General features: G+C 46.8%; 1 long non-coding RNA gene across 4 annotated transcripts; it reads right to left on the bottom strand.

The window, feature by feature from the left end:
* Positions 1-16,797: 16,797 nt before the first annotated feature.
* On the bottom strand, positions 16,798-22,296 carry LOC123044327 (uncharacterized). Of its 4 annotated transcripts, none has more exons than XR_006419983.1 (5): positions 21,966-22,296; positions 21,576-21,675; positions 20,660-21,226; positions 18,709-20,315; positions 16,798-17,601 (listed from the first exon to the last, which is right to left on the bottom strand). It is a non-coding gene; the product is annotated as an uncharacterized lncRNA (long non-coding RNA). The 4 variants fall into 4 exon arrangements; XR_006419984.1 differs by having other exon boundaries at positions 16,798-17,504; XR_006419985.1 differs by having other exon boundaries at positions 16,798-18,909; positions 20,055-20,315; positions 21,966-22,293.
* Positions 22,297-26,158: the final 3,862 nt, after the last annotated feature.

The raw sequence follows: 26,158 nt of genomic DNA, 5'->3' as shown, positions 1-26,158 counted from the left end.
GGGCGTCCCTGCTTCCCCATGACGCCTTGGCAACTGCATTACTTGACAAGTCCCTGCATGCAAAACGGGTCATGATTACCTGTGATCGTGGAGGCCGACGGTTGGCCTCCTCCGTCTATATGTACGGAACAGCGTGAGCCCTACCAGTCCATCCCTTCCTGCTACTCTCTTTCTTCTTCTTCCCAGCTACTCGCCATCCCCATGGCTCCGCCGAAGAGGTTCTTGGCCGCGGAAAAGGGAAAGGCTCGTCAGGAAGGGCCCGACTCTCCTCCGACCAAGCATGGCCGGGGCCGCCCTCACAAGCATCCTACGACCCCCGTGGTGGCTTCCTGTGGTCGTGGGGGTGGTCCTCTGTGCGGCGATGAGCGCCCGGCTGCCGATGGGAGGTACGTTGTGGCTGCGTGACCCCCCAGGCCGCGCTTCCGCTCGGCGGAGGTGCTGCAGAAGTTCGTCGTGTGGTCGGCGGACCCGACCAGCACCTGGCTCCAGCTCCCCCGCTTCTTGGTAGGTGAACTCCCGGCTGGCGCTCCGGGCGGCCTCTGGCTTCAGGCGGATGGTTGCTACAGTGGGACCTCCTGGGCTTCACTGGAGGTCTCCGTTGCCGGGGAGGCGGCCCTGACCCGCGGCTGGCAAACATTTGCCCGCGCGGGCGGCCTGACCTAATGGTGCACCCTGCACTTCAAGATCGACGGCGATGCCACCCTCTACGTGAGGGTGTTCGGGGAAGACGGCCGCCGTGCTGGGTGCTGCCCCGAAGACGATGACCGCGGCCGTGAGCCTAGCCCCGGCGCTGATCAGGATGAAGGCGGCGGCAGGCACGCGGGCAGGGGTACCTGGGGCCCACCAAGCTTTGGTGACTCTCCTTCAGACGGCAGCTCCTCCAGCGGTGGCCGTGACCAGCCCCCGTGCCGTCGCGCCCGCCTGGGTGAAGGCAGTGGGTCGGCCCGCCGCCGCGCCCCGGTGAAGCGGGAGATGGGATCCAGCTAAGCCCCAGAGGCAGGATGAGCCCCCGCCGCGAGTTGGTGCCGAGCAAGTCGCGCATGTTTTGTTTTTCTTCCTTCCCCACGCAAAAGAAGGTAGTCTGGGGCCCCGTGGCGGCGTGTTGAACTGTTGCTTTTAATTATCGCGTTGTTTCTGCTATTTCTGCGCTATGTTTTCATGTCGCGTGCTCATGTACGGAGTTTACTTGGCTCGGGGAGGCTTGTCATGGTCTTCGCCTCCCGAGGCCGGGGCCTCGCCGTGCGTTTCATGTCCTGCAAGGGTTAGTTAGTAGGGGTAGTTTTCAGCCTTCATAGCAGGGGCGACCAACCCAGGTCTCGTGCTCGCATCACGATGCCCGTGGGGCACGTACTGGGAGGAGTGCTCCCGCAGCGGACTCGGATAGGAAAGCTTCAAACGGCTGGGGCAGAAAACACTCGCGAGGGTGCCGGCGTACCTCCCTCGTGAGACTTGCACGAGAGAAAACGAGGCAAGTGAGTGAGAAAGACAAAGGGTCACAAACTAGTGGTAGCAACAGCTCCAATAAAACTTCAAATATGAAGGAACAAGCCAACTACAGAAAGAAAATGAAAAGGCTGCGTCAACTTCATAGGCATTCGCCTTCTTCACAAGCACCGGGCCTTTTCCAAAATGCGGCGGCTTCACAAGCATTCGCCTTCTTCACAGGCACCGGGCCTTTTCCAAAATGCGGCAACTTCACAGGCATTCGCCTTCTTCACAGGCATCGGGCCTTTTGCAAAATGCGGCAGCTTCACAGGCATTCGCCTTCTTCACAGGCACCGGGCCTTTTCCAAAATGCGGTAGCTTCACAGGCATTCGCCTTCTTCACAGGCACTGGGCCTTTTCCAAAATGCAGCAGCTTCACAGGCATTCACCTTCTTCACAGGCACCGGGCCTTGCTCAGGGGTAGAACCTTCGGAGATGTTGAATGTTCCATGCGTTCTGGACGGGTACCCCCTCCTGGGTCTCCAAGTGCGCGGAGCCGGGCCTGGAAACATGAACAACCTTGAATGGGCCCTCCCACATGGGAGAGAGCTTATGCAGCCCCTCCTTGGAGAGAACCCGTCTGAGCACGAGGTCCCCTACCTCAAGAGTTCTGGGGCGGATGTTGTGGCAGTGGTATCAGCGCAGCGCCTGTTGGTACCTTGCCGCTTGCAGCGCGGCTTCTCGATGGCGTTCCTCCCCCAGCACGAGATCTGTCCCCCGCATGGCATCCTGCTACGCCTCGTCGAATGCCAGGACCCGTGCGGAACGACGCCTAACCTCGTGAGGGAGGACGGCCTCAGCTCCATAGACGAGGAAGAACAGGGTCTCGCCAGTCGGCTTGGCTACGGTCGTGCGGACAGACCACAGCACAGATTGGAGCTCATCATACCAGCCCCTGCCGCAGGCCTCCAACTTCTTCTTGAAGGTCCTGGTTTTGAGGCCCCTCAGGACCTTCGCGTTGGCTCGCTCGGCCTGGTCGTTGCTCCGGGGGTGTGCCACCGAGGCGTAGCATATCTGCATTCCAAGGTTAGCACAGTACGTTTTGAAGAGATTGCTGGTGAACTATGAACCATTGTCGGTGATAATGCGGTTAGGCACCCCAAATCGGCTCACGAGGCCCTTGATGAACTTGACCGCTGAGCCCGCGGGTATGGTGCAGACAGCTTCCACCTCAGCCCACTTGGTGAACTTGTCCACGGTGACGTAGAGGTAGCGGTAGCCCCCTAGCGCCCGAGGGAACGGGCCCAGAATGTCCAGCCCCCAAACTACGAATGGCCACGAGAGGGGTATGGTCTGCAGTGCCCCCGCTGGCTGGTGGATCTGCTTGGAGGAACTTGCAGGCCTCACAAGCCTTCACCAGCTCAACGGCGTCGCTGAGTGCTGTGGGCTAGTAGAACCCGCTGCGAAACGCCTTGCCAATGAGGGTTCGCGAGGATGAGTGGTGCCCACAGTCTCCATCGTGTATGTCCGCCAACAGCTCCTTCCCTTGCTCTTTGGGAATCCAACGCAGGGACACGTCATTTGGCCGCCTCAGGTAGAGCTCCCCATCCTTGATGCAGTAGGCCGTGGCCTGCCGCACCACGCGCTCTGTGTCCTCTTCCTTCTCCGGTAGGTTCCCTTGTGCCAAGTAGTCCTTGAATTCTACCATCCAACATCCCTCTTGAGGCTCCAACGCCAGGAGCAGGCGTGCCCCTGAGGCCGGGCCGCAGGCCGGGGCTCCCGAGGCGGGCGGCTGAGGGAGCTCCTCCCTAGGTTGCACTGTGCTCGATAGCGATGGTGTCGCCGAGGGTTTGAAGAGTCGCTCCTCGAAGACGCTAGGTTCCTGAGGCAGCCGCCTGGATGCCCTCTTGGCGATGTCGTTAGCCTCTTGATTGGTACTGCGAGGCACATGCTGCAACTCCAACCCCCAAAACTGTTTCTCCACTTGCGGACCTCTGCGAGGTACGCTTCCATGTGCTCATTCTTCGGCTCGTACACCTTGTTGGAGAAGTTGACGAGAAGTTGCGAGTCACCCTTGACGGTGATTCATTTTACTCCCAAGGCGATGGCTGCCTTCAAGCCCGCTATCAGGCCCTCATACTCTGCTATGTTGTTGGAGACCTTCTCCCCATGCTGGAAGCAGAGCTGCACGACATAGTAAAGCTTGTCCTGAGTGGGGGATATGAGCACTGCGCCAGCCCCTGCGCCTTGCCGCGTGAATGCTCCATCGAAGTACATTACCCAACCGTCCGGCACTTCGCACCCCGGGGAGAGCGACCGGTCCTCGCCCATTTTGAGCCCTGGCGCCTCTGTCCATTCTGCCATGAAATCTGCGAGCGCAGCTCCCTTAATGACCCTGGTAGTGCTAAATTCTAGCTGGAATGCTTGCAGTTTGATGTTCCATTCGGTGACCCTCCCTGCTGAATTGGGGCTCCTGAGTACCCTTTCCAGGGGGTAGGCTGAGACAACCTTGATGGGATGGCCTTGAAAGTAGTGTCGCAGCTTGCGTGAGGCTACCAGCAGTGCGAGGAGGAGTTTTTGAGGCATTGGGTACTGCGCCCTCGCGTCCCGCAACACCGTACTGATGAAGTACACCAGGTACTCGACGAGATTTAGGGTGCTGGCGCAGCCCGCGTCCTCTGGAGGTTGAGGTGCCTCCTGAGGCGGCGTAGCCCTCGGTCCTTGGTTGCCTGAGGGGGCCTCCTCTGCTCCGGGTGCGCTCTCTTGATGAGGCTGATCCTTCTCTGCTGAGGTTGTGGTCTCTGTGAGGCCTTCCTGGCCTTGTTCTGCCTCGGCCGGGAGTGCGTCTACGGCCGAGGCCCGGCGCTCCTTTCTGACTGCCACTAGGGCTGCGCTAGCGGAGTGAGGGGTGGCTGCAAGGTAGAGCACCAGGGACTCTCGAGGGCGCGGGGCCATCATTACCGGGGGCTGGTAAGGTACCTCTTGAGGTCTTGGAATGCTTTGTCGGGCTCTTCGGTCCATTCAAAGGGGCCTTTCTTCTTCATCAGCTTGAAGAAAGGCAGCGCCCACTCTCCCAGCTTGGAGATGAAACGTCCTAAAGCGGTTACACGCCCGGTGAGCTTCTGCATTTCCCTGAGGGTCTTTGGCAGGCTCATGTCTTCGACTGCCTTGACCTTCTCTGGGTTAGCCTCAATGTCCCTGTGGGATACGAGGAAGCCCAGGAGCTTGCCCGAGGGGACTCCAAACACACACTTCTCCGGGTTGAGCCGCAGGTCCACTTTGCTGAGGCTCGCGAAGGTTTCTTCCAAGTCCTATATCAGGGTTTTCGCCTCCCGAGACTTCACCACAATGTCATCAACGTAAGTTTCAGCGTTCCTCCCGAGTTGTCGTCACAGAGCGATGTGCATCAATCGCTGGAAGGTCGCGCCTGCATTGTGCAACCCAAACGGCATGCAGGTATAGCAGTACACCCCACACGGTGTCAGGAAGGCTGTTTTCTCCACATCCTCCACCGCCATCTTGATCTAATGATAGCCCGAGAAGGCATCCAGGAAGCACAGTAGGTCACACTCAGCGGTGGAGTCAACGATCTGGTCGATGCAAGGGGGCGGGAATGGATCCTGCGGGCAGGCTTTGTTCAGGTTGGTGAAGTCGACACACATGCGTTCCTTTCCTCCCTTTTTGGCACGACAACAGAGTTGGCCAGCCAATTAGGGTAGCAGACCTTGCGAATGACCCCTGCTGCTTCTAACTTGCGGGTCTCTTGGACAATGAAGGCCTGCTTTTCAGTGGACTGCCGCCTTGCCTTCTGCTTCACAGGGCGCACATTGGGGCACACATTGAGATGATGCTCAATTACATCCCTCGGGACCCCCGCCAGATGATTAGGCTCCCATGCAAACACCTTCCTGTTTGCACGCAGGAAACTGACCAGGGCCTCCTCCTGTTCAGGCTCAAGGTTGGTGCCTATGGTGAAGGTAGCGCCAGCGGGCTCGTCCTCGTTGACCGGTACCTGCTTGGTCTCCGCCTTGTCTTGGCTGAATAGTTGCTTCTTTTTGGCTGGCGCAGCTCTCTTGGGCTTGAGGGCGACTGAGCTGGCAGGATGTGCCACTATGACAGTCTTGAAAGCAAGCTTGAGCGCTTGCAATGCATCCCCGGTGTCTCCGGACACGGTAAGGACGCCGTTGCTCCCGGGCATCTTCATGAGGTTGTACGCCGGGTGAGTCGCGGCCATGAACCGGGCCAGGGCTGGGTATCCGAGGATGGCGTTGTACGGGAGACTGATGGGGGCGATATCAAAGTCGATCAGCTCTGTGCGGAAGTTATCGTAGGTGCCGAAGGTTACCGGGAGGCGGATCTGTCACAGAGAGCCGGTGGAACCGCCTCCAACGCCAGAGAAGGGCCTGCTGGGCTGAAGCCGCTCTGGCGGCACGTGGAGGAGGCTGAAGGCTTCCATTGAGAGCATGCTGAGGCCAGCACCGCCGTCAATGAGGGTCCTGGTGACGGCCACCTGGCAGATGGTGGGGGTGCACAGCATTGGGAGCGCGCCCGAGCAGGCTGGGTTGGAGGGGCGATCATCCGAGCTGAAGATCAGATCGTCCTTGGGTGCCACCCAGCCCGGGGGGGTTTCTTGGTGCTTGGAGGCGGCGCTGATCTGGCGGGTGAACGACTTGATGTGGCGGCTCGTGGGTGGTGCCTGTGAGCCGCCTAGGAGAGCCGCAATGATCGGGGGCACTGGCCCTCCATAACGGGCAAGGAAAAGGTCACGCAGTTCCCCCAACGAGGTCACAGAAGCCGTCGGTAGGTGGAGCAGCCACATGCGAGCAACGCCAGCGAGGGCCATGGGGAACCAGTTGGCCATCACCCTGTCATCGCCCCCCGCCTTGAGGACGGCTTCCTCGTACGCGAGCAGGAAAACCAGCGGGTCCGTCACGCCGCTGTAGCGCGGCGGCGCCTCTGGTTTGAACCCGCGTGGCCACTGCACCTGCCACAAGGCGGGGGCCAAGGCTCGGAACCCCCTGGCCTCGGCACTGGCATCGGCTGCCGGAGCGTGCGGCGCGTTGTCCGCCATGTGGGTGAAACGCGATGTCTGCGGAGAATGGGCCGGCGGAAGGGAGAGCTTCAGCGCACCCCTACCTGGCGTGCCAAATGTCGGATTTCGGGTTCCGGCAGACCCTCAAGGTTCGAACTCTGGGGTGCGCGTGGAGATCACTCCTCTACCAACTCACGTCTCGTCGCCTCGCAAAGGATCTAGGCTACACGAAGAACAACACAAGGGACGCAAGGTTTATACTGGTTCAGGCCACCATTGTGGTGTAATACCCTACTCCAGGGTGTGGTGTGTGGATTGCCTCAAGGGTTGATGATGAACAATACAAGGGAAGAATAGCCTCGCGAGAGGAAGAGTTCTTGTGTTGGTGGTTCTGGCAAGGGTACGATTGGTCGATCCCCTGCCTTGAGAATGGCTAGTCCTATTTATAGAGCAAGGCCCTGGTCCTCTTCCCAAATATTGAGCGGGAAGGGCGCCAACAATTGGCCATTTTGAAGGGGAACATCTAGTACACTTATCCTGACTAAAGTTGGTCCTCTCCTACCAAAGACTCTGACGATGATGCCTTCTTGGGCTCCACGATGACCTCCACCCTATCGTTCTACTGGTCTTGGTCTTGTTGCACCGAAATGGTAGCCTTTGCTTGATACCTTGGCCTGCGCTTGCCCCCTTTGCACCAAAGAGGAAGTGAGGACACTGCGCAGGCGAGCGCCAGGACACTGCGCAGGCTGGCGCCCGCCTGGCTTCGGTCATCATGGCTTGCGTCACGGGCACCTCGTGAGGTACCCCGCCTTGATCTCTTTGCCTCCTCGCGAGCCAGCCTGACAAGGCTGCGCCTGAGGAAGCTTCCTGTCGTCCGCCCCGCGAGGCTTGGCCCCTCGCGAGGGTCTTGAGCTTGCGTTGATGAAGATGGGCCGTACTGGGCCACTCCTTGAGCCACGCTGCAGGCCGCAGGCAGGCAAGTCTGGGTACCCACGTTCCCAGAACGCCGACAGTCTCCGTCAGGAATCTGCAGCCTTTTGATCACAATAGGCGAGATCAAGTTCAGATCAGCCCCGCCGTCAACTAGCATCTTCATCACCTTGAGGTTGCGTATCGTTGGTGAAACCAACAATGGAGAACACCTGACTGCAGTCGTGCGATCAGGGTGGTCCTCGGTGTCAAAGATGATAGGCGTGCTAGACCACTTCAGTGGCTTCTGAGCGTCGAGCGATGGCTCCACCGCTGTGATCTCACGTGCCCACTGCTTGAGCTGGCGGTGAGAGGTGTGCAGCGAGGTGCCACCGTCCACGCACATGGCCTCCGTAGCTTTCTAAAACTCGTGGTCGCCGGACTCGTCGTCCTCGTCATGATCATCGTCTTCCTGCTTCTTGTCGCGTCCCTGAGTGGGACTCTCTTGCTGGTTATGCTTGCCGCGGCATCCTCCTTGGTCGCGGCGCTTCTTGTCGGATCCTTTGGCACCGTCCTGGCCCTTCTCCTTGTCCTGCCTCTCGTACTCAACTTTTTCCTTCTCAGCAAGCAGCTCAACTTGTCGGCAGTTCTGGAGGTCGTGGCCCTTGGTGCGGTGGATCTTGCAGTACTACTTGTCGGAGCCTCCTGGCTTGTCGGCAGCTACCAAGGCCCGGCAAGCGGCACACCCAACAATTTTCTTGCCGGGGTCGCTTGTCTTGGCCTTCTTGGCAGCGCCGGTGTCGTCGGATCTCTCAATGGCAAGCACAGTCTTGCCCTTGCACTTTGTATTACGGTGTCGGCCCTTCTTCACCGGGGCGGTGGTATCATCCTCTATGGAGTCGGTTTTCGCACAGGCGTCCTCCCCGGGGTACTTCATCCCCTCTTCAGCTCGAGCGCACCTATCGGCCAGAACATAAAGTTCGGCCACATCTTTGACCTTGTTCATCACCATCTCTTCACGCATCTTGCGGTTGCGCACATTCTGATGGAATGCGCTGATCACGGCGGCGGGGTGAACATCTGGGATGTTTTACTGCACCCGGCTAAACCTTTGATGTACTTGCACAAGTTTTCTCCTTCCTTCTGGGGGATGACATGCAAATCGCTTGCCTGTCCATGAGCTTGATGGCCCCTAGTGAAGGCGCCAACAAACCATGACATGACATTGGGCTTAAGTGCCAACGGGAAGTAATTGGCAAGCACCTTGTCATTGCGGGCTTCAGCAGCTTGCATCGCGATGGTGTAGATATTGAGGAACTCCGACAGGTGAGTCTTGCTGTTGTACTTCTCGCCAACTTTGGGCTTGAACATGCTGTGGGAGGGCCACTGGAACTGCCGCAACTCACGGGTAAAGGCTGGGCAACCCACCTCGTAGGGTAGGCCACCATAGCCTCCCGGTGCCGGGTGGTCCATAGTGGGCCCCACCCGACTATTTGACTGGTGGCGCGCTTCACGCCGGCGTTTGATGGTGGTTCGAGCATCTTCAAGGGCTCGCTCCGGAAGAATTTGGCGCTGATCGCGATGGGTCCATGGGTCGGACGATGCTATGGAAATGGTACCACACGCGTCGTCATGATGGACCGACGCTCGCTGTAACTGCGTGGGGGAGGAGAGTGCACCATGGCTACATCACCTCCGGCCCTTCCACCACTGGCATGCGGTGGCTCGACGAAGCGTCGGCCAGAGGGCCCCACCGGTCGCGGCTCATCTTTGTTGGCGACGCCAAAGAGGCTCCGAATGGTGGCTCTCCACTCGTCGAGCTTTTCCGCAGCAGGAGGAAAGTCGAGGAGCAGTTGCGCTCGCGCCAAAGCTTCTGCTGGCGTGGGCGGCGGCGAAATCTGCATGGACCATGACGCGCTCCGACTTCTAACCACGTTAGAAGGAGCTCTATCACGGCCTTGCAATGTACGCCATTTTCACCAGCACTCCAGCGTGCATGTCGGCCCCCTTCGTCCCACGAAGGATGCATAGGACTCTTCCCGTGGCGGTGCCCCGGGTCACCAGCATGGTGACGCTGCTCATCGCGCACAACTTGGGAAGAGCGCATCATGGGCACCAGTGTAGGCGTCTTGGAGGTCGACACGCCGCCGGTAGGTGGCACGGCGCTGCCCTTGGAGGGCCCCGCGCTGCCTGCGGGGGTGGGGGGGCAGCTCCATCTTTGGATTTGGCGGCGTGCGGCCCGTCGTCTTGCGCACGAACGACGCTGCTCGCCAGGCTTTAATTGCCAGAGCGATGTGGGTGTTCGTGGGCCGCACCTCGGCTTCCGTCCGTGACCTCCCCGTTCGTGGGCCGCACCTTGCGCACATTCTGATGGAATACTGGTACGGGTCGCCTGGCTCCGGATGAGCCGACCACCTTCGTCACCTTCTTCTTGGGAGCCATGGCAACGAAGAACTGCTGAACTAACTACTAGACCAGATTTTCACAACTCTGCACCCCCTACCTGGCACGCCAAAGATGTCAGTGGGAACGACAACTATGGGATCACTGGAATCCCTACTACGGTCGGCGGGCGCGAGGTTGTGGAAAGAGTGGGTCTAGGAGCCAGCACAAGGATCGTTTACCCAGGTTCGGGCCGCGAGGATGCGCAATGCCTAAGTCCTGCTTTGTTGTGTATTTGAGTGTTCTTGTGTTCTTGAACTAGCTATGATGCGCGCGTAGTCCAAAAGAGCTGAATCCCTCTCCAGTATGCCTCGGGCCTCCTTTTATAGGCAAAGGGGTCGCCACAGTGGCACACAGGAGGTGGAAAGGTATACAATGGTTGAGTCTATCCTCTGGCCCCATAGGAAAAACACATTTAATGCGCTACCGACGTGCCCCTCTTAATTTATTAGGGACGGCGAGGAAGCTCGTCCCACCTATCTCTACTTTGTCTCGCTTCGACACGCGCCTGGGCCAATGAGGCGTGCAGCGCCATGTAGGCTGGCAAGCTGTTGAGCTGGTGCGGTGGCAGAGTCTTCACGAAGATCGCATGCGACCACGCAGGTGCTTGCTGAGTCGGTCCACAGACCGCACGTCGCCACACAGGTGTTCGCGTAGATGTGGGCCTAGCCGTGGTCCCGCTGATGTCCTCGACAAGGGTTTTGTCGGGGCTCCGGCAAGGGTATTGCCGTGACATCACGGTCGTCCCTGGCAAGTATCTTGCTGGAGGTCTCGTGGATTTCCTCGGCAAGGATCTTGTCGAGGATCGTCGTCTTCTGGTCCTCATCTGATCTTGTATGCTTATTATGTTCACAAAGATCCACATGCCACCATGGAGGTGCCTCCCGAGCCTTGGTCCCAATGTGGTTGTTGGCGTTGGAACCCTTGGGCTCAAGGGTGGCACGCTCTGCTGGCGTTTGGGCAAGTTGCCCCAGCAAGGCTCTTGCCGGGGCTGCGGATGTTGCGCCCGGCAAGGGTCTTGCCGGGGGAGTCCACCTTGCCCTCTTGCTCTTTGTGTCTCCGATCTTGGCGTTGCTTTGATTGTCTCGCGCCTTTGGCTTCCCTCCGCTGCCCTGCTTAGTGTGGCCGTGGGCGCAGCTCTGGCTGCCCATGCACAAGTAAAGGGGTAAAAAGGAGAGCCCCTACTTTTGTACACTGATAGGAGGGAGTAGTCCACCCTCGGGGCTGAGGGTTTGTACTGGTAGCTATGTGTTTAATCTCTCTCTCTCTCTCTCTCTCTTGATCTTGAGATGTCACGATCCTGATGTATCATGGGCTTTGTTAACATAGATGGATCATATGATGTTTCTCCCCTCTCTACTCTTGTTGTGATGAATTGAATCTTTACCCTTTGAAGTTTTATCTTATCGGATTGAATGTTTAGATCTGGGAACACATGATGCATGTCTTGCGGTATGAATACTTGAGGTGACAATGGGGTATCATATTGATTCACTTGATATATGTTATGGCACTCAACTTGTGGATTCCCCAGGTGACATTGGGGTAATCTACACATAGGGGTTGATGCATGTTTTTATTATCTTTTCTCCGATAGAAAATTTGGGGTCTCCTTGTAGTTCTTTGTGTGGATTGAATATTATGATCATGAAGTTGTTTGATGCATATCGTAGAATTAACTCACAGATACTTGTGGTGACATTGGAGTATCTAGGTGACATTAGAGTTGGCCGATGTGTGTCATATGGTGTTATTTTAGTATGAACTCTTGGTTAAATTGAACGGAAAGAATAGCTTTGTGTTATTTTAGTACAAACTCTAGGATAGATTGATCGGAAAGAATAGCTTTGAGGTGGTTTCGTACCCTACAAACAATTTATATCTTTTGTTCTCTGCTAATAGGAACTCAGGAGTAATTCTGCGCTTTGAGGGATAATCATATGATCCAACTATGTTAGCATTGTTGAGACATTGCACTAGTGAAAGTATGCACCCTAGGCCTCATTTTCCATCATTGCAATACCGTTTGTGCTCTGTTTTACTATTTACTACCTTGCTGTTTTTTATAGTTCGCACTACAAAAACTCATATCTACTATCCATACTACACTTTTACCACCATCTCTTCGCCGAACTAGTGCACCTATACAATCTGCCATTGTATTGGGTGTGTTGGGGACACAAGATACTCTTTGTTATTTGGTTGCTGGGTTGCTTGAGAGAGACTATCTTCATCCCATGCCTCCTACGGATTGATAAACCTTAGGTCATCCACTTGAGGGGAAAATGCTACTATCCTACAAAACTCTGTGCTTGGAGGCCCAACACAAGTCTACAAGAATAAAGTTGCATAGCAGACATCAGATGACAACACTTGAATCTTTGGTTTATGCCTATCTAGGGGCATAAAATGATAGAGCTTGTTGGGAGGCAACCCAATGAATAAATTTTATTTTTATCGTTTTCTTTCTGTTCTTGAGTGTTTGCACAATTATGCCTCTGTTATGATTGTGTTTTTTATGATTTAATTAGTGTTTGTGCCAAGCAAAGCCTTTGGGATCATGTTGGGTGATAGTTGATTTGATCTTGTTGGAAAACAGAAATTTTTGCATCTGGTAAAAGAATTTTAGAAAATCACACAATTGAGGAAAGCTTCTGAAGTTTTTACACAATATTGATGTACAAAATTCCTACATCTTCGTAATTTTTTTTAGAATTTTTGAATTTACAGAAGTATACAAATTTTTTAGATTGCTACATACCGTTCTATTTTTGACAGATTCTGTTTTCTTTGCGTTATGTGTTTATTTTGATGAATCTATGGTTTGTATTGGAGTGTATAAGCTATAGTAAAGTTGGAATACAGTAGATATAATGCAAAAATAAAATTTGAATGGGTTTTCAACAGTACTTAGGGTAGTGATTTTGTTCGTCATACTAACGGATCTCACGAAGGTTTTGTTGAGTTTTGTGTGATTGAAGTTTTCAAGTTTTGGGTGAGATCATGATGAATCAAGGAATAAGGAGTAAGAAGAGCCTAATCTTGGGGATGCCCCATGGCATCCCAAGCTATTATCTAAAAGAGAAGCAAGCAACTAAGCTTGGGGATGCCCCCGAGTGGCATTCCCTCTTTCTTCTAATGACCATCGGTATTTTACTTGGAGCTATATTTTTATTCGTCACATATTATGAGTTTTGCTTGGAGCGTCTTGTATTATATGAGTCTTTGCTTAGTTTGCTTTTTATTTTGTGTCATCTATCCTTGCTGGACACACCTATTTTAGAGAGCCAAAATTATGCTATGATTTGTTAGAATTGCTCTTTGTGCTTCACTTAAATCTTTTTGAGCTATGGAATTGCTCTAGTGCTTCACTTATATCTTTTTTAGCACAGTGTGCTTTAGTATTTTTGAAGAAATTCCCTCATGCTTCACTTAAATTATTTTGAGAGAATAAATTTTTTATGCTCATGTTCTTCACTTAGATTTGTTTGAGCTATCAAAAGCAACATATGAAACTAGTCCCAAAGTGATAGATATTCAAGAGGGATATAATAAAAACTTTCATGAAGATCATTGGACAAAATAAACTTGATTCTTTGTAATAGTTTTGCGGTATAATGATATAATATGTTAGTCATGTTGATGAGTAATTATGCTTTAGTAAGAATATTGGTGTTTAGGTTTGTGATTCCCTATGCAAGCACGAAAGTCAATAGTTATGCAATGAAATTACATCCTACTTGTGGTGCATTAGTCGGTGTTAGTTATTCTTAATGCTCTTTTATGAGATTTTTCGTTTCTTGTTTGCTTGCTTCTCAATCTTTTGCTAGCCTTCATTTGTACTAAGTGGGATTACTACTTGTGCATCTGAAATCCTTAAACCCAGTTTTTGCCATATGAGTCCACTATACCTACCTATATGTGGTATTCTTTTGTCGTTCTAAGCAAATTTGTATGTGCCATCTCTAATCTTCAAAATAAATTTCCTTTTTGTGTGCTTGCACCGCTCATGAAACGGTAGGGGGTGGCTGGTATTTTTCCATGCTAGATGTGTTATTCTCAAGATGAGTGTTTATTCACTTGTCATTGCACGAGAGTATGATACGTCTCCAACGTATCTATAATTTTTTATTGTTCCATGCTATTATATTACCTGTTTTGGATGTCCATGGGCTTTATTTTACACATTTATATCATTTTTGGGACTAACCTACTAACCGGAGGCCCAGCCCGTGTTGCTGTTTTTTTTTTTGCCTATTTCAGTATTTTGAAGAAAAGGAATATCAAACAGAGTCCAAACGGAATGAAACCTTCGGGAGCGTGATTTTTGGAACGAACGTGATCCAGAGGACTTCGAGTGCAAGTCAAGAAGAAGCCTAAGCAGCCACGAGGGTGGGGGGCACGCCCACCCCTATAGGGCGCGCCCCCTGTCTCCGTGGGCCCCTCAGGCGGCCACCGACATACTTCTTCTTCCTATATAAGCCTACATACCCCGAAAACATCCACGGAGCCACCGAAGAAATATTTTCGCCACCGTAACCTTCTGTATCCGCGAGATCCCATCTTGGAGCCGTCGCCGGCATTCTGCCGGAGGGGGAATCCACCACGGAGGGTTTCTACATCAACACCATAGCCCTTCCGATGAGTTGTGAGTAGTTTACCACAGACCTTCGGGTCCATAGTTATTATCTAGATGGATTCTTCTCTCTTTTTGGATCTCAATAAAATGATCTCCCCCTCTCTTGTGGAGATCTATTCGATGTAATCTCTTTTTGCGGTATGTTTGTCGAGATCCGATGAATTGTGGGTTTATGATCAAGTTTATCTATGAATAATATTTGAATCTTCTCTGAATTCTTTTATGTATGATTGATTTATCTTTGCAAGTCTCTTCGAATTATCGGTTTGGTTTGGCCTACTAGATTGATCTTTCTTGCCATGAGAGAAGTGCTTAGCTTTGGGTTCAATCTTGCGGTGTTCTTACCCAGTGACAAAAAGGGTTGCAAGACACGTATTGTATTGTTGCCATCGAGGATAAAAAGATGGGGTTTATATCATATTGCTTGAGTTTATCCCTCTACATCAATGTGTTACTCTGTTCTTATGAACTTAATACTCTAGATGCATGTTGGATAGCGGTCGATGTGTGGAGTAATAGTAGTAGATGCAGATAGGAGTCGGTCTACTTGTTGCGGACGTGATGCCTATATACATGATCATGCCTAGATAACATCATAATTATTCGCTTTTTTATCAATTGCTCGACAGTAATTTGTTCACCCACCGTAATACTTATGCTATCTTGAGAGAAGCCACTAGTGAAACCTATGGCCACCGAGTCTATCTTTTATCATACTAGATGACCCGTTGCGCCAATGGCGCAAAAAGCGAGTGCGAGCCGAGTATTCAAACCATGAATATAAGATTGATTTAGAAGTGACTTAATAGATACTTATATTCCATTACATGGTAGCTTGATAACTTAAAAGGAAATATTTATTTTTCTTGATAATAGCATACATTGGCTTTATAAAGCAAGCTATATTAGCAAAGATGCATTGTCTTGCCCTAGTCTTCTACGTGACGCCAATGAAAGACCAAGACGTGAAGGTGGTGGTATTATGTAGAGTCATCGTTGCATGTCCCATCAGTATCGAACATGATTTCATCGTCCAAGCAGGTTTCTATGGCAGGTGTGTTTGGTGGGCTATTGTTGGTGAAAGCAGGAATGCCTTCCATATCACTGAACTCGTCGTCTAAGCCCCAGTGATATTGTTTATTTTCTGCAGAACATCTTCTGATTGCGAAGTTGAACCGTCGAGCTGTTCTGCAACATATTTTACTTGCAAGAGAGTATGGTTCAGATCATTATCATTAGGTGTTGATCCTAGACTTAAATTGGTATTGGTTACACAGTAAAGTTCTTTGACTTCCTTGAGATCTTCATCTAAACTAGTGCACCATTTGCTGCTGTCTATTATCCCTTCCTTTTCTTTGAGCGTGTATTCCAAAGATTCATTTTTCTGTTCAACGAATTGCAGCTTATTATAGTTAAAGTCTTGTATACTTTGTAAACTAATATAAGGTATTTTAGATCACTTTAATGATCTTAAGTGATCTAAAAGATCTTTTATTATTATTATTATTTTGAAAAAAGATCTTCTATTAGTTTACAGAGGGGGTAGTATTTTGCTATAGGAGGCCTACATGTATTTCAGAGCATCAGATGCAAGATGATTCTCAACTTCTTCCAGATTTTCATAAACATATATGCTTATTGATTTCTCTGCAAGCCCCTTTTTCAGCTGGTGAACTGATGGATAGAACTCAGTGGTTGCGTCGAGGCCAACCATCCTTCCTTTGCAGGTTGAGTAAACTGCATTTGGAGGCTGAAGCTGTTGGAGCATGGCATCCAGAAGCACCTTTGTGGGATCCTAACCTTTTTCCATCAGGACATACTAATAAAAACAGAGATAATATTATTAGGAATGGCGAGAAAATGTTTGACATGTGTGCATATTTACCATAGTTGTGAAAAAATAAATCATGTTAGACAATGCTAATAGAAGGGAATGTGCAGCTCGTATGCACAAAATCGAAGTCTAGTGGTTTAGTTGGGATAAATCAATCTTGAGCATGACTTAACAATTACGTTTGTTATTTGGCAGCATGATTTAAGCTCTCAGAAAAGAAGATGATGTATTTCTTTAACGCAAGGCTACTTAAACACGTGGCTATTTTTTAAAACTAACATGTGACTTTTATATGTATTTTCATACCCTACGCATTAAATTATTTAGATGCCTGAATTCCGATGGGGAAAATCAAGTAGACTGGACATTTAATGAAGGAATAAAATGGAAAGCACCCAGGGAAGAGGGAAACAGGAAAAATGAAGGGAGTTCAAATAAATAACTAGAACAAAAGCATGCTTTTAGAGAAATGTTGATACATAAAAGACATGGGTGGTGGGTTCAATACATGGTACATACAAATAACATAGTTGATATAGAAAGTTAACTAAGCAACTGCACGTAACACAAGGACACAAAATTTCATCGAAGTCAGTACAACGCAAAGTATTCATAGCAACACTTAGTAGAGTAGGCGGAGCTAAAGCATAACAGGCTGCCTAAGGGCAAGACGGTGCCTACAAGTGATCACACGTAAGTTGTTGTAGCCATCACCCATGTCATCAGCATAACCCTCACCACAGCTTGAATCTGAGTCTGGATCATATGGATAATATATATGCCTTTCTTCTGTAGTGAGAGACATGCCGCGCTAGTGATACTTAGCATCATGAATATCCAGAAGAGTTTGTCTGAGATTACAGACAGTCATTGAAGCAGCAAGGTCCAAGGTAGCTCCAGCAAGATCATGGATTTTGTTTGATGTAACAAGAACATCATCTAGATAGTGTGTCCCTTCCCTAGTCATCTATTTGATGCTCTTTTTGTACCGTTTAATCTCTTCTCCTTTTTCTATCACCTTGTTTGTGATCTTTACATTTGCCTTTTGTTCTTCCTGCAGGTGCTCATGGTTGTAATCAACAAGCACCTTATGATATCTGCGTTCCATGAACCCGATGGCCTTACATATTGGGCTTGACAACACAGCTCGTCCAGATGAAACGCGAAGATCCTCTTTTGTTGGGTACAACTCAACTACTGATACACATCCACCCCGCTCAAGCCTACGTGTGAAGTAGACTGGTTTAGGGAGGTCAAGCTTTTCAAACATTGACTCACCCAGAAACTTGTTGAAGACTTCAACCAGCTCAATGGGGATCACTATGAAAAGATACACAAATCTAAAGGTTAAGCACAAGTTATTAAGCAAGTGCATATTAGAAATGATGTGTTTATCAATGGGGTGCAGTACGTGCAGGAGGTCGTGGTCAGCTTCGTTGAGAAGAAAACAGATTCATTGAGAGGAAAGAATAGCCAGGCAAAAGAGAAAGAGGTCGAAGGAGAGATCTGCCACAAGTGAATAAATCAAAATACTCATATAGCGCTTAGTGAAAGTATTTCCAGCCTCAAATGAAAGCCTTGCAAAATCCTATATATTCTATAAAGTCATTTTGCCAGTAACAATAGCTTCCTAATTTGATTTCTGTGTAGATTTTATTTAAACAAATATTCAATTCATTTCCCAACTATTTTAAGTTGAAGCTCCCATATTATCCTTTCTCGCCTGTTTTGTTTTGAATTGAAAATTGGCTGAATATATCAAAATAGAAATAATTTTTTAAGATGGAATCAAAATGCAAATAGGCATTTTATGGAAGTCATTTTATTCCCTCAGCACTAAATATCCAAAAAAACTCTCAAGTTAATTACTATTGAAATTCAATTAAGTTTAGTACTAAACAATCAATACATCCTCTCTCACTTATTTGCTTTTCAATTGGAAATTGTCTGAATATATCAAGATTCAAATAGGCATTTTTAATACTAACTTATTCCCTCTGTAGTAAATATTAAAATAAACTCTCAAGTGTGGACCCCTGAAATTCAAATAACAGGAACACCAAACTCGGTCCCATTTGGTGTATGCAAGAAACAGATGTCCGGAAAAGGCATGTAGTTCATGCACAATGTCAATTTAAGCCAATGCATCTGCACAGGAAGCATCAGAATGTTTGTCTAGGAAAATAACAAATAGCGAACAACCACGTTTCATATACTAGATAGACACCGATTGTGATGTGAAAGGTCTTATAGATTACCGAATCTAATGTGTAGACAACCAATACAGGACACAATGGTAGATACACAGCGGTACGAGCATCGGAGCATGACAAGAGTTAGATTAAGTAGCATGGCCCAACAGAATTTACAGGTGAAAATTGTCATAAGGAGGTCAAGAAGGAAGAAAGGGCCAGTAGCAATACTTACAATGCATAAGAGTCGATTAGTCCAGGACCTAAATAGGGGGATTGCATCGACAGTTGCTTCACACAATTCTATGACTGATATAACATTGCCTTAACTTGCAAACATGCACAGAACAGATTGGATGCATGTCCACGGAGAAACATAAACATCCATCACGTGTGTGAGAGCACGGCATCATGCTCAAACTTGAACATCCTTCAGCTATTCCAGACAAACGTACGCAGAGCAGACAGGAAAGTAGATCAGGCCACACAGGGTAGATCAAGCCACACATGGGCCAAAAAGCACACCAATAAAATACAACCATAAAGCAACATACCATTAAAATACCTTGTGATTGCAAGCATGTAGATAACTTCCATAAAGCAACATGGAATATCAAAATACAACCATAAAATTCTCTGTACAACACCTTCGAACCAAACAGTGCAGTTATCGAATCTAAAAGTAAGTTACTACATGAAGAAAAGATGACATTCTATCATGACATCCATTCCCGCCATATCATATCATGAGGAGAATACAACCAATCAACTATCAAGGGAATGTTTTGTTACATTACAAAGAGGAAATGGATTCAAAGTGAAAAACTCATGTTGACAAATTTAACAGAAAATTTAAATATGTCGCCTAGTTTTAATAGCACAACAATGAAACTAAAAGTTGAATACATCTGCATGTTCCTGCGATTCACATTAGCATATCTAAATACAGGTTGCAGCTTTAGAAAGCAACGGTCGGTACCCTTCGTTAAAGAAGAGGAATATATTTTCTAGATCCTGCATGGAGATGGAACTTCGCATCCATCCACAATAATGAACGAGTACATAAACAGTGATATTAAAAATGTGATGGCAAAACAATGCAAAATGATGATTTAGAATAGGATGCACACACTACCAGTGAGCCATTTCCCAACAGTATTGCAAGAAAACACAAACGTGGTTTTTATTCTGATGAATTTGGTAGAGGAGGCTTCCATTTCATATCCCAAGTAATTTTCCATTATCAGCTAAACACAAGATGACCCTTGGTAGAATAATTCCTTTGCGGATTGCAGAAAAGTTCGCGTTATGTGGTATAGTAAACTGAATATGTCTTCTCGTAGAACTTTTCCAATTTAAAGTAGTTGTTGTTAGGTCTTTTCTTTAAGAAAATAGTAATGGTTCTAGGAGAATTAAACAAAATCAGCTGTAATGAAACCTCCATGGAACCAGTTAGCTTTGGTGAAACCTCCCACTATATAGAAGAAAAGCATGGAAAATGCCACAAGTTACTCATTCCAGTGGAGGTCATAAAGAAAATACCCATAAATGATAGGATGATGACAAAGTCATAAAACTAACCTTGAATATACTATGAACAATAACAGAATATCCCAGCAAATAGAGCACGACATTTATATTGGTATTTCACTGTCGGAACAATATTGTCACACAATTATGGGAATATCACAACACTGTCTGCAAATAGTTCTCAGGAGCTCTAAGAAAAGAACAAAAGTTCTGAAAGAACTACACCTGAGATTTCTCCTCGTCTTTCTTATCATCCTCTAGCATCTCCCATTGTGCCCCAAATTTTTGGCTTTTCATCCCAGTTAGATTTTTCTACAATGTAGCAGTTAAAAAGTTAACTAAACTATATGTCTCGTGCACACAGCCAACTTACTCAAATATCAGTTTAATAAGGAAAACATTACTGCTCACCTACAACCATACCACTGGACTAGAGCTAAGAATAGGAACATCTCATGCAATTCTCTTTCAAGCAACACTTCCATTTTATACATAATTTACTGTCGGTTTATAACCCTACTGCCCAATTAAGGCCCTCTTTCGATTGAAATAAATTCATAGGAATTTTTAGGACTGTATGTGGACATTACATATCCTGGTTATGACCGGACTGTAGCAATAGAAAAAGAAATTCAAAAAAGAAATATATAGCATACCTTTAGCAAGCATTACTCAAGGATACAGGCTACTGACATTTCTGTATTCCACGCCATTTCACGCCCTCGAAACCGCAAAGCCCACACCATGACCTCATCTTGATGCCAGCGGGTGTAGCGGTCGACAAGATCACAAGTGGCTCCATCGAATCGCCCAAGGAATCATTTTTCGCACCAATAGAAAAAGAAGCACAAACATCAACACCACCTTGGGAAACAAATTTAACCTTACAGAATTCCATTGCCATGTTTGTAACAGCAATTAACACGCACATGGCTAATACCTCCTATGTTCCCTAAAGCAAAGAAGAAATAAAGTAGATGTACATAAAATAATTATAGAAAAATCGGATTGATGGTGTGCGAATCAACCTCTAACAATCTCTCTCCCTCTCCCTCCCTCCCTCCCTAGTCACTTTCAGAATGCAACTCGTCGCGAAGCAAAACCAGGCATGCCAAGTCCATTGACAACCGCTGCTTTGGAATAATTAGACTGCCTAGAAGGTGAATTTTCAGTTGCAGAAGCTGATGAGAACGGAAGGTTTCATCTTGGCTGCTCTGCATGTGCTGCATGCGAGTAAGAAAAACAATCAGATAGACCATGAAAGTGTGTTGAAGCTATAGATTGAATGCTTAGTGTGTTCATAAGTCGATGCTCATAGTTGCATTGCATTTGACTTTTTGCATTGGAAGGCCACAAGAGAAAAGACGAGACAAGAGAAAAAAGGACACACAATGTTATGAACGATGTAGGTTGCTGAACCCGTTCGTCAGCATTAGTACAGTACATGTTCTGTTCATGCTAACAACATCTACTATTAGACTCTTAAATCATACTTCATCTTTATATTCTGTAAATTAAGATGACAACCTTGCTACAGCAGAAAACAAACACACATATAGGTAGCTGAATTACCTCACAAATCTATTAGCAAAGTAGTAGAAAAATCTTGAGCTCCTTCAAGTTCATGCTTCGTTTTTCCTACGGCAAGAACTCCCAGCCACAAAAATCTTCGCTGATGATTACAAAAATTATGAACATGAGATTGCATTAAGACAGCCAAATGGACAAATATCTGATCAACCAAACAAATTTGGATGGACACTTGCCCATTCAAATCCAACCACGGCAGTACAATGCGTCGATTTTTTTCCTCTCATGCCAAACAAGAACACTGAGCAGAGTCAGCAGACAACATCAGCATATAATCAAGGAATCCACCATGCCAAGAGTGAAACCATAAATCTACTGGGGTCACAAGAGAGGTGGCACGAGAGGAAGACTCCAACAAAGATAGCGGCAAACCTTCATCCCGCGGGCACTCTCAATCCATCCACTGGTGGCAGATGCGTGGTCAGCGAGGAGGCGTCGTGGCAGTGGCGAAGAGGCAACTGCAACATGTCGACCTCCTCCAAGTGCCGCCGAGCTCCTGCTTGTCGCTGCCACCGAGGCTCCAAGCCCGCAGTGGGGAATAGCGATGTCCCAATGGCCCCCAGGCGATGGAGAATGGGAGGGCAGGAGAGGTTCGGCGCACAAAGAAGTGGGCGGAGCTGGCGGCGTCAAGGAAGGGGAGGGGGATCGGGGGAGGGAGATGAGTGGCGGCTAGGTTTTACCCACCCCACGTACACAACCCACGTTCCTATCGCCCGACGCAGTAGCTGTAAAACTCTCTCACGCACAAACGCAGAAACGGCACCTCATTACCTAGCCCCACGCCTAGCAAGGTCCACCCACCATTGACTCATCTAACTGCAGCTAACGTGCAAAACAACGAACGGTTGACCAGGTGCCAACGTAAAAAATTATCATGCGGTGAAAAAATCGAGCGGTCCACGAGCCATCTTTATTTTCTGCATCTATATTATAAAACACCAAAAATATATTTATCTTATCATATTATCTCTATCAGATCTCACTTTCGCAAGTGGCCGTGAAGGGATTGACAACCCCTTTATCGCGTTGGTTGCGAGTTCTTTGTTTGTTTGTGTAGGTTCGTGGGACTTGTGAGGAGCCTCCTACTGAATTGATACCTTGGTTCTCAAAAACTAAGGGAAATACTTACGCTACTGTACTCCATCACCCTTTCCTCTTCAAGAAAAACCAACGCAAGCGCAAGACGTAGCAAGAAGGATTTCTAGCGCCGTTGCCGGGGAGGTCTTCGCTCAAGTCAAGACATACCAAGTACCCATCACAAACTCATCTCCCTCGCATTTACATTATTTGCCATTTGCCTCTCGTTTTCCTCTCCCCCACTTCACCCTTGCCGTTTTATTCGCCCTCTCTTTCCCAATCTCCTCTCTTTTCCGCTTGCCTTCTTCTTCCTCTCTCTTTCGCTTGCCTTTTTCTGTTTGCTTATCTGTTGGATTATTTGTCGTCATGGCGCAAGATAATACCAAATTGTGTGATTTCTGCAATACCAATAATAATGATTTCCTTAGTACTACGATTGCTCCTCTTAATGATGTTGAGTCTTGTGAAATCAATGCTGCTTTGCTAAATCTTGTTATGAAAGATCAATTCTCCAGCCTTCCTAGTGAAGATGCCACTACTCATCTAAATAACTTTATTGATTTGTGTGAGATGCAAAATAAAAAGGATACAGATAATGATATTGTTAAATTGAAGTTATTTCTGTTTTCACTTAGAGATCATGCTAAAGTTTGGTTTTCATCTTTGCCTAAAAATAGTATTGATTCTTGGAACAAGTGCAAAGATGTTTTTATCTCTAAGTATTTTCCTCCCGCTAAGATCATCTCGCTTAGGAATGATATTATGAATTTTAAACAACTAAATCATGAGCATGTTGCCCAATCTTGGGAAAGAATGAAATTGATGATTCGCAATTGCCCTACTCATGGTTTGAATTTATGGATGATCATACAAAAAATTTATGCCGGATTAAATTTTTCTTCTAGAAATCTTTTAGATTCAGCCGTCGGAGGCACGTTTATGGACATCACGTTAGGAGATGCTACAAAACTTCTTGATAATATTATGGCTAATTATTCTCAATGGCACACCGAATGATCTACTAGTAAAAAGGTGCATGCTATAGAAGAAATTAATATTTTGAGTGGAAAGATGGATGAGCTTATGAGATTGTTTGCTACTAAGAGTTCTTTTATTGATCCCAATGATATGCCTTTATCTACCTTGATTGAGAATAATAATGAATCTATGGATGTAAATTTTTTTGGTAGGAATAATTTTGGAAACAATGCTTATGGAGGAAACTTTAATCCTAGACCGTTCCCTAGAAATTCCTCTAATAATTATGGAAATTCCTACAATAATTCTTATGAAAATAGTGTGAAAGAATTTATGATCTCTCAAAAGAATTGTAATGCTTTGCTTGAAGAAAAATTGCTCAAAGTTGATGATTTGACTAGGAACATTGATAGACTTTCGCTTGATATTGATTCTCTCAAGCTTAAAGCTTCTTCTCCTAAGCATGATATCAATGAGTCTCTCAAAGCTATGATAAGTTCCATTGACGAATGCAAAGAAAGAACCGCTAGATTGCGTGCTAAGAAAGATTGCTTTATAAAAGCGTGTTCTTCTAGTTTCCATGAAAATAATGATGAAGATCTTAAAGTTATTGATGTATCCCCTATTAGATTTTTGTTTTGCAATATGAATCTTGATAATAATGGGACTGGAGATGAGTCAACTTTATTTAGAAGGCGTCCCAAGAATTCGTAGTTTTTAGATCTTGATGCTAAAATTGGTAAAAGTGGGATTGGAGAGGTCATGACTTTAAATAGTATTGAACCCACTATCTCGGATTTCAAGGATTTTGATTATGATAATTGTTCTTTATAAAGTTTTATTTCCTTGTTGCAAACCATTCTTAATTCTCCTCATGCTTATAGTCAAAATAAAGCTTTTACCAAACATATTGTCGATGCCTTGATGCAATCTTTTGATGAAAAACTTAATTTGGAAGTTTCTATACCTAGAAAACTTAATGATGAGTGGGAACCTACTATAAAGATTAAAATTAAAGATTATTAGTATTTTTCTTTGTTTGATTTGGGTGCTAGTGTTTCCATGATTCCGAAAACTTTATGTGATATTCTAGGTTTCCATGATCTTGATGATTGCTCTTTAAATTTGCACCTTGCGGATTCCACCATTAAAAAGCCAATGGGAAGAATCAATGATGTTCTAATTGTTGCTAATAGAAATTTGGTGCCCGTTGATTTTATCGTTCTTGATATAGATTGCAATCTTTCTTGCCCTATTATTCTTGGTAGACCTTTCCTTAGAACGATTGGTGCGATTATTGATATGAAGGAAGGGAATATTATATTCCAATTTCCATTAAAGAAAGGCATGGAGCAATTTACAAGAAATAAAGTCAAATTACCCTATGAATCCATTATGCGAGCTACCTATGAATCAAGTGCCAAAGATGGAACTACTTAGATCTATCTTCGCTTTTATCCCTAGCTAGGGGCGTTAAACGATAGCGCTAGTTGGGAGGCCCCAATTTTCTTTGTGTTTCTTGTTTTTGTTCCTGTTTAGTAATAATTTTTGTTTCTAATTTCTGTTTAGATGTGTTTTCATGTTTTATTTAGTGTTTGTGCCAAGTAGAACCTATAGGATAACCTATGATATGAGTTGATTTGATTCTGCTGAAAAACAGAAACTTTGAGCTCACGAGAAAAAATTCAATAAATCACAGAAATGAGATTTTGCATTGATTATTTTTGCTGCTGTTCAATAAACAAATTTTTTAGGAATTTCTATTTTGGTAGGATTTTTAAAGTTCCAGAAGTTTGCATTAGTTACAGATTTCTACAGCCTATTCTGTTTTGGACAGATTTTGTTTTTCGTGTGTTGTTTGCTTATTTTGATGCATCTATGGCTAGTATGTAAGGGTATGAACCATAGAGAACTTGGAATACAGTAGGTTTAACACCAATATAAATAAATAATGAGTTCATTACAGTACCTTATGTGGTGGTTTTGTTTTCTTTCACTAACAGAGCTTATGAGATTTCCTGTTGAGTTTTGTGTTGTGAAGTTTTCAAGTTTTGGGTAAAGATTTGATGGACTATGGAATAAAGGATGGCAAAAGCCTAAGCTTGGGGATGCCCAAGGCACCCCAAGATATTCAAGAATAGCCAAAAGCCTAAGCTTGGGGATGCCCCCGGAAGGCATCCCCTCTTTCGTCTTTGTTCATTGGTAACTTTACTTGGAGCTATATTTTTATTTGCTACATGATATGTGTTTTGCTTGGAGCGTCGTGTATTATATTAGTCTTTGATTTTTAGTTTACCACAATCATCCTTGCTGTAACACACCTTTTGGGAGAAGCCTCCTTGATTGAAATTTATTAGAATACTCTATGTGCTTCACTTATATCTTTTGAGCTAGATAGTTTTGCTCTAGTGCTTCACTTATATCTTTTAGAGCACGGCGGTGGATTAATTTTGAAGAAATTGTTGATCTCTCATGCTTCATTTATATTATTTTGAGAGTCTTTTAGAACA

Source organism: Triticum aestivum, chromosome 2B, assembly GCF_018294505.1.
Source record: "Triticum aestivum cultivar Chinese Spring chromosome 2B, IWGSC CS RefSeq v2.1, whole genome shotgun sequence".
In the NCBI taxonomy this organism is placed as follows: domain Eukaryota; kingdom Viridiplantae; phylum Streptophyta; class Magnoliopsida; order Poales; family Poaceae; genus Triticum; species Triticum aestivum.
Note: the sequence above shows the minus strand (reverse complement) of the source record. Positions and strands in the feature narration are given on the sequence as shown.